The 8,163-nt window shown below is 38.1% G+C and overlaps 1 long non-coding RNA gene across 1 annotated transcript; it reads left to right on the top strand.

The window, feature by feature from the left end:
* Positions 1–1,144: 1,144 nt before the first annotated feature.
* Positions 1,145–2,062, top strand: LOC129763141 (uncharacterized). Its single transcript, XR_008740803.1, has 3 exons — positions 1,145–1,202; positions 1,262–1,657; positions 1,714–2,062. It is a non-coding gene; the product is annotated as an uncharacterized LOC129763141 (long non-coding RNA).
* The last annotated feature ends 6,101 nt before the right edge of the window (positions 2,063–8,163 follow it).

The raw sequence follows: 8,163 nt of genomic DNA, 5'->3' as shown, positions 1-8,163 counted from the left end.
GATCTTTAGGATGTTTTTTCTAGCCGTATTGAGGATTATTGTTTCCGGCAGAATTGTACTACAGATCAAGGATATTACACTATAGATTAAGTGTGATGAGAGTGGAAGTTGTAGTTTTCCCTGTATTACCTATAACGTGCTTAATGCGTAACCCTTATCATAATAAAACATTATATGTGGCATCTGAAAACAAATCAAATTTATCATGAATGCGCCTTAAGTTATGCAACCAACAATACAATAAGTGTGATTTTCTCAATTAATTCGTCAGTTACGTGCGCTCAAATAATATATTTTATGGCAAATCACATCTCTTACAATAGTGGCCGTCTTAACCCAGGTATCTGAAAAGTTCATTTTTGTTGTTTTATCATAACGTTTCACCTATACACACGCCAAAATGAGTATACATAATTGAGGGTAATGCAATACACTAAAATAATGTAGTATAACTTCCCAATAGATGATTGTGTCGATAATCTAGAGAGTGGCCATCTTCCCCCGCCTTCCCCTATATACACCGTAACGTAACGACCCGTCAGCATATGTTCAACGAAAACGACCGGTAGGTGTTGTAGAAAAGAATAATTCGCGACATAGATGCCCACAATCCAATCGTCGAAAAAAACATCGACCTAACAACGACCGTAACGCTGTTACCTATTCACGATGACGACGATAAGGTATCGACATCTGGATACGGCATTAGTTTGTATGACGCAAACTATTCTCTATCATATTAGTCGGCCCGAATCAGTTCATATTTGCTAAAATTTGTATGAAATTTTTTTCTTGGCATAATTTTTTCTACTTAAAGTACGTTGTCATGACCCTAATTTGAATTATTTTCTATAGACGTTCAGATATTCTCAAAAAAATCTTGTCATTATAATATAAAATTATCTCAAAACATATTTTTTATGACGTTTTTTCACCACTTGCAGGCAATGGTGATTTTCACTTACATAGAGTACTAATTTGATTAAGGAAAAATCATGTTCATTCATAATTTTCATTTTAAAAGTGTATTCATTCCTTCTGCAAATCCATACTGTCATGCCTATTCCCCAATATCGTCAACGCGGTAGTTCGTTAGTCGAAAATACTGAATAATTAAACAAACCAAATGGCATCACTGGTGGTTCCTTTTTCCACTCCGCTAAACTGTCATCTCAAACAAAAACAAATGGATCATACAACTGGTGAGTATGAAATATATTTCGGCTTTTTAGTTATTAATTATTTTATCTTGTCTTATCAGCTATGAATACATTCGACTTGTTTGCTTCCATCAATCGGTAAGTGAGAAAGATGATTTCTCCCATCACCACAGTACGGATTTCCACTTCTATCACAGCAGCCAACAACATCCGTTTTCCTGCAGCATCAACAGCAGCAGCAGAATTTGACCATGGTATGGTATTGCGAAGAACTTTCCCCATTAGAGGTTCCGTGCTTCGCGCACATTCAAAAATCCTCTTCAGACACGAAAACTCAACGACAAGGAGGTATTTATCAACTTGCTCAGCTGAATTACCACCCCGGAGGAACCCGAATGCACTGATTCCGTTGTATAGTAGAATGAAAATAGGCGAGGTAAGCGAACGTAATCGCATGATATTTTAATGTTCGCATTTTTATCCGGATCATACAACTGGTGAGTAGGGAATTCATTTCTGCTTTTCACTTACTAATCATTTTATTTTGTTTCAGCTATGAATACATCCGACTCAATCAATCGGCGAGTGAGAAAGATGATTTCCCTCATCACCACATTGCTTATTTCCACTTCTGTCACACCAGCCAACAGCATCAGCTTTCCCGCAGCAGTATCCTTTGAGACCAGGGTGCTATTCCGGGGAACAGCATCAACAGCAACAGTATCAGGACCTGGCCATCGATAGTATTTCGAGCAATTTTCCTCATCGGAGATCCCGTGCTTCACGCACATTGCTGAATCCTCCTCAGCCACATATCTGTGTCATCAAGGGCAAGGAGATATTCATCAATGTACTCAGTCGGATGTGAATCGTCAATCCAGACAACCCGGATGCACCGATTCCATTATATACATTATTATTTTTATTATACATGGATTTTTATAATTTTTTTCAATAAAATGATTAAAATCGATCAATGTATTTCCTTTTCATGTTTCATAACAAACCAATACAAACAAGAGACGATCAGTGTTGGAAGCAGCGTTACATGCAGGTCGACGCCTTGCACATGTTGGCAAAAAAGTGGCGTCAAGTTGTTCAATGAATGCATATGAAAGGTCGATAAATCGATTGCAAGGTGGCAGCATTTGAGGTCGATTGTTGACATTTCATCGACCCGATCTTGGCAGGCAAAACGGATTGTGGGTGGTATGCTGTCGCCGTATAGCGGATTTTATGGATGTATGAGGAAAAAGTAAACAAACCGTGTGTTTTGACGTAGGACTACGTCTTTCATTTCTATACTGGGGTGTAAGTTCAATGTTTCGAAAACGGAAGCGTTACGCCGGAGAACGAGATTTTGAGTGTTAATAGCTCCTAAACAACTGAACGAAATGATATGATAAACACTTCATTCGGAAGATAAAATGTCTACGCTTCATATGCTTGTTACTTTTTGATCCAAAAACTTGTTTCAATAGCCCTAAAATTGCTTTCCAAACATGCTATTGAAATCACACCAATCGGTATATACGCGAGTACCGCTCGGAAATCCACTCAGTTATGATTGCGCAACGATTGAGGTACGAATGGATGGATGTTTCCCTAACACAGATTTCAAAACCATGAAGCCTGGGGAAATCGACATTGAAAAATACATGCGAGCTGGGGGTACTTTTGTACTCGCTTGCGTTTCAAGAAATCGGAATGTTTCCCTGACACAGACTTCAAAACCATGAAGCCAGGGGAAATTAGCATAGCAAATTAGATGCAAACAGCGGGAACTTTTGTAATCGTTTGCATTTCTGCAAACCGGAATATGTTTTCCCAATACAGATTCCGAAACCAAGAAGTTGGGAAAATCGGCATTGCAGATACATTTAAGTCGGCAATACTTTTATACCCCCAAGCATTTTTACACTTCGGAATTCGTTTTGTTATCACGGTTTACAAAAGCGCATAGAAATGCAACTAGTGATCACCGATTTTCGAAATTAATCGTTCATCAGCTAATCGATTAACCGATTAATCGTCACATTCAGAGAAATAATAAGTTAGACTAATATTTCTCATTTGCTAGAAAGCCGTCTGGAATCAAAAAGTGTTCATTCCGCATGAAAATTAATTATTAACTTTAACGCTCCCCTAAAGTCGTGAACGAAGTTCAATGCCGTCAACGCGAATTACTTAGGGGAGCGTTAAAGATAATGATTGATTTTCAGCATAAAACTGCAGTGGCCGTACATTTTGTTCACTCTGGGTTTGGATCGATTAATCGACGTAAATTATTCGTTCGCTTCGATAATTGGTTGTGCAGTATTCGTTCGAGTAATAATCGATTCCTGTATGAAGTATTCGACTAACCGATTAACCGAATGATTATCGGGGATCACTGAATGCAACGCTTTGGCTCGATTATTCAAGAATGCATTGGAAGATATTTCTTCATGTCGCCATTTCACTGAACTTCTACGCATACCTTTTGATGATTAGGATAAATGTTAATAACTATTTTCTGCGATAACTACTACCATAATGCATGAATTGACTTAACTTGGGATTTTTTTGCAATTGAATTCGTAAATAGTATCATTCATCAACTAGTTTATTCAATAATTTATTCAATACACATAAAAGATAGCTCTGCGCAGCGGTAATATGAAGAGGTGGGATTATTGCTAATTGAAGAAATACAACTGATTACTAAGCCATTGGTAGTCCTACGTCGACCTTGCGGTTACATCATAGGTATAACCCATCCATAGTTATTCAACTATAATTTGAGTGTTATTTTTTCTCGAATTCTTTAGTAGTTTATAAAAAAAACGAATACGTAATGATAGAGTGGAGCTTTGTAAAGCAGTTTTCACTTCAGGAACCGTTTATTTATTCCGTTGCGAATATTCCGCAGAACCGAATAAAAGTACCTTCATTGGGATTAGCATACTCAAAGGCAGTTTTAAATTTTGAAACATTGAATGAAAATTATTATGAAATGTTGTTTGCATGGTCAGGTGACATAGTCCGGAGCCGTATATAATCATTACTAAAAGAACTCCTTAATCTTTTCACCAGAACCATTCAAAAGGGGACGCCAAAGGTTGGACGAATTGCCCTAACAATAAGAATATTGCTGTTATTAGGTATACTGAAAAATATGACCGTAACGCTGAACCTAACTGTCGCTCGATTTGTGTAGTCGTTACTGATTATAAATTAATATATTAGCCAAAAATATCGTATCCTTTCATCGAAAACGAATAAAATCCGGTATTTCGAATAGTATCAACGAATAACCAACCGTGCCTGAATTCTTCATAACAGCGCGTTGCATTTCCTCCCATCGATTATGAAATTGAAATATGAAATATCACCAGACCCACAAATACATTGCGAGTTTCGTTTTCTCTCAATAATGGCTCCTGAGAAAACGCGAAATAAATCATTAGTAGACACTGTTTTCGCACACGATTTTTTCACCACTAGTACAAAACTCGTTACACTTTTACTTAGAATATTCAATTAATATGGATAATATGATTTTCCTGGATTATATTGGCTCTGAATATGTGTTTGTTTTTTTCTGTATTATAGTGACTTTCAACTCATTTGGCTGGTTCGTCACTTTTACTTCCATTTTTGGAAGAATGTCGGGAGTGAGAATTGAACTCGTGACCTTGAGCGTGAGAGGCATGAATGTTACCACTACGCCACATCGCTTCCACAATAAAAAGATGTTTCTAATGTTGCTAATTTATATATTTCAACCTAATTAGCTTTGCAGAACATTATTCTTTAACACCTTTAACACCTACTATTATCAAAATTAAAATCATTACTCGTGTAAAATTGCTTGTTCAAATTCACTACTTTTTGCTATGCGTTTTGTTTATATTTGCTTCATATGAAGTGGCTGTCAAACTCAGCTTCGATGTCCCGAATTGGCGGTGACGGACGGTTCATTGGGTTTTTGTCTGGGCTTTGAGTCTCGGCTTTTGTTTTGATTTTGGTTGAATTTCTGATGAAGGTTTCGAAAACGAGAGCGTTACGCAGGATGATACCTTCTAACCAATTGAACAAAATCATATTTTAACCACTTTATTCGAAAGATGTCTAAAATGTCTACGCGTTATATACTTGTTACTTATTGATCCAAAAATTGGTTTCAATAGCTCAAAAAATGCTTAGAAAGCAAGCTATTGAAATCATAACAATCTAGTTCATTGATGATGATTGCTTTTGTGGTGATCGGAATGTGCTCCCGAACGCGGGTGCTTAATCGAGGCATCTGGAGATACCGTCATAGTGGACACATGCATGATTCGATTTATTTTAAGTTTCTCTTGTTAACGTTTTCCGTATCTTCCCTAATCTCCTAATCGCCATCACTTACAGCAGGCATTTTTGACGTGCGACTATGTCTAACCGGAGTATATGCTGGTGAAATGATAACCTAAGCACAGAACATGCAGGAAAAAATGAAAGATTGCGAATGCTTATAACTGGAACATTGAACCAATCCATTTTTTGCTCTAATAACTCGTTCGTCTTTTTTGGGGTATCTGTGCATGGTGGACCTTTCGCTAGTACCTAGCTCAAATCACGTTTTTTAGTTTACAATCTTTTATGAAGTCAATTGTTCTTTTCATGTTCTCGGCACTATTTTTTAATATCTCCTGGATGTTGTCTTCTAGTTTGTGTTTCTGTCTCTACTATCAAAGCTGTACCACAGGTTTCGCATGTTGAAAGCTCTAGCTCATAATTGAGCTATGTGTTATCCAGGTGTGGCCCATCCTGAGCCTGGAAAGTAGCTTCTGGTCCCTAGGGTTATCCGCCTCAGTCCATTTTTCTGTACTGCATTTGATTTTTCTTAACTTCTCATCTCTGCAGAGGAACCACGTATTGTTCCATTCATCTGCTATTATCTCTTTGATCTACTTAATGGCTTCTTTTCTTCGGTAGACTTAGATCTTCTAATGGTTTGAATCGACTTTCGTTGGCTAGTTTGTTTTCTTTTTCGTTGCTTTCTATCCCTATGTAACTGGGAATCTATATGAACCTTATACTTTTTCTTCATGCTGCTGTTTTGGCTTGTTTCAGCCATGGATGAGTGCAGTTTATGCTTTCTAATTCAGCTAGATAGCTTGCCGAGTTTGAACGGACTTATCATTGCATCATTGCGGTGTCTAGGTTGTCTTTAGTAGAACATATGCCTCAGCGGATAATATGCTACACTGGTTTGGTAGCCTACCATTTAAGCACTCATTTGTGTTAGGGATCACTATACCGTACCCCACTTAATTTTGACGTAGGACTACGTCTTTCATTTCTATACCGGGGTGTAAAATCAAAGTTTCGAAAACGAAAGCGTTACGCCGGAGACCGAGATTTTGAGCGTTAATAGCTCCTAAACAACTGAACGAAATGGTATGATAAACACTTCATTCGAAAGATAAAATGTCTACGCGTTCTATACTTGTTACTTTCTGATCCAAAAACTTGTTTCAATAGTCTTAAAATTGCTTTCAAAACAGGCTATTGAAATCACCAATCGGTATATAAGCGAGCGCCGCTCGGAAATCTACTCAGTTCCAATTGAACAGCGATTGGAGCATGTTGCCGCTGTTGTGGTGAAGCTCTTCGTTTATCATGAAAGTGCGAATGAACGGTGTCACCAAGAGCCTGTTTGTGCACTTTAGGCCAGAACGGTTCCCCGGCAAGATCTCGAAGCAGCCGCTACACACACACACACACACATATACACGCGCGGAATTTTTTCCGTTTGGATGCCATTCAGCATCGAGAAAGATCCGGAAAATAATCTGCCAGTTCCTCTGGGAATTTAAAAATACATTCACGTGAAAGAGTTTATTTGAATGTTTTCTATCCATGTAACACTGTGACCAAATATGTTTCAATCAAGTGCTATTAACAGATGGTTATCGAGTTAGCATTAACCACTGGTGGGCTTCCAGTATCGAGGAAAATGTGGAAATATCTAATCGTTACTGAAAATAATCTGCCAGTTCCTCTGGGAATTTAAAAATACATTCATGTGAAAGAGTTTCTCTTAATGTTTTCTATCCATGTAACACTGTGACCAAATACATTTGATTTTGTGATTTTTCAATCAATCGCAATTAACAGAATAGCTTCTGAAGATTATTCTTCCCCATCAGTAGGATATTTCCGTATCCAATATTGTATGCGCCCGCAATCGATTATTGCTCAGTCGCCGAAAGTTCTGAGCTCAGAGAGTTCATTCCCCTCTAGTTTGCCTTCCAAATTGCCATCGTAAACCACACCTTCTCTCGATTCAATCACGCACAAAAAGCATACTTAAGCGATATTCTGGTGGTGAGACGCATTCATTTTTTGTGAGGACATCGACAAGACAACATCGTTGCTGAGGGTGCTGGACGGCGAAGGATCGAAATCTGCCCTGAAACGCAGGCAGTTTGTTTGAACCTGTGAGGGAGCACAGAGAAGCCGATCCTTCAGGAGAAGAGAAGGTGACCATCGAAGCAGCCGCTACACACATATACACGCACGGAATTCTTTCCGTTTGGATGCCATTCAGCATCGAGAAAGATCCCGAAAATAATCTGCCAGTTCCTCTGGGAATTTAAAAATACATTCATGTGAAAGAGTTTATTTGAATGTTTTCTATCCATGTAACACTGTGACCAAATACATTTGATTTTGTTATTTTTCAAGCAATCGCAATTAACAGAATAGCTTCTGAAGATTATTCTTCCCCATCGGTAGGATATTTCCGTATCCAATATTGGATGCATAAAACCTTGTGCCTCCAACGTAACGCTCTCGTTTTCGAAGTCCCCCAAATATTCATTCATTCAGAATGAATTCAGATTCAACTTCAAACAAATAATCTCTAAATCAACGATAGTCCTACGTCACCCTTGCGGTTTTACCATAGATATAACCTACTTCCTGTTTTTCGTCTTCGAACCGTCTGTATAGATTAGGCTCCTTCCTGGGA

This window comes from Toxorhynchites rutilus, chromosome 1 (genome assembly GCF_029784135.1).
Source record: "Toxorhynchites rutilus septentrionalis strain SRP chromosome 1, ASM2978413v1, whole genome shotgun sequence".
Classification (NCBI taxonomy): domain Eukaryota; kingdom Metazoa; phylum Arthropoda; class Insecta; order Diptera; family Culicidae; genus Toxorhynchites; species Toxorhynchites rutilus.
Note: the sequence above shows the minus strand (reverse complement) of the source record. Positions and strands in the feature narration are given on the sequence as shown.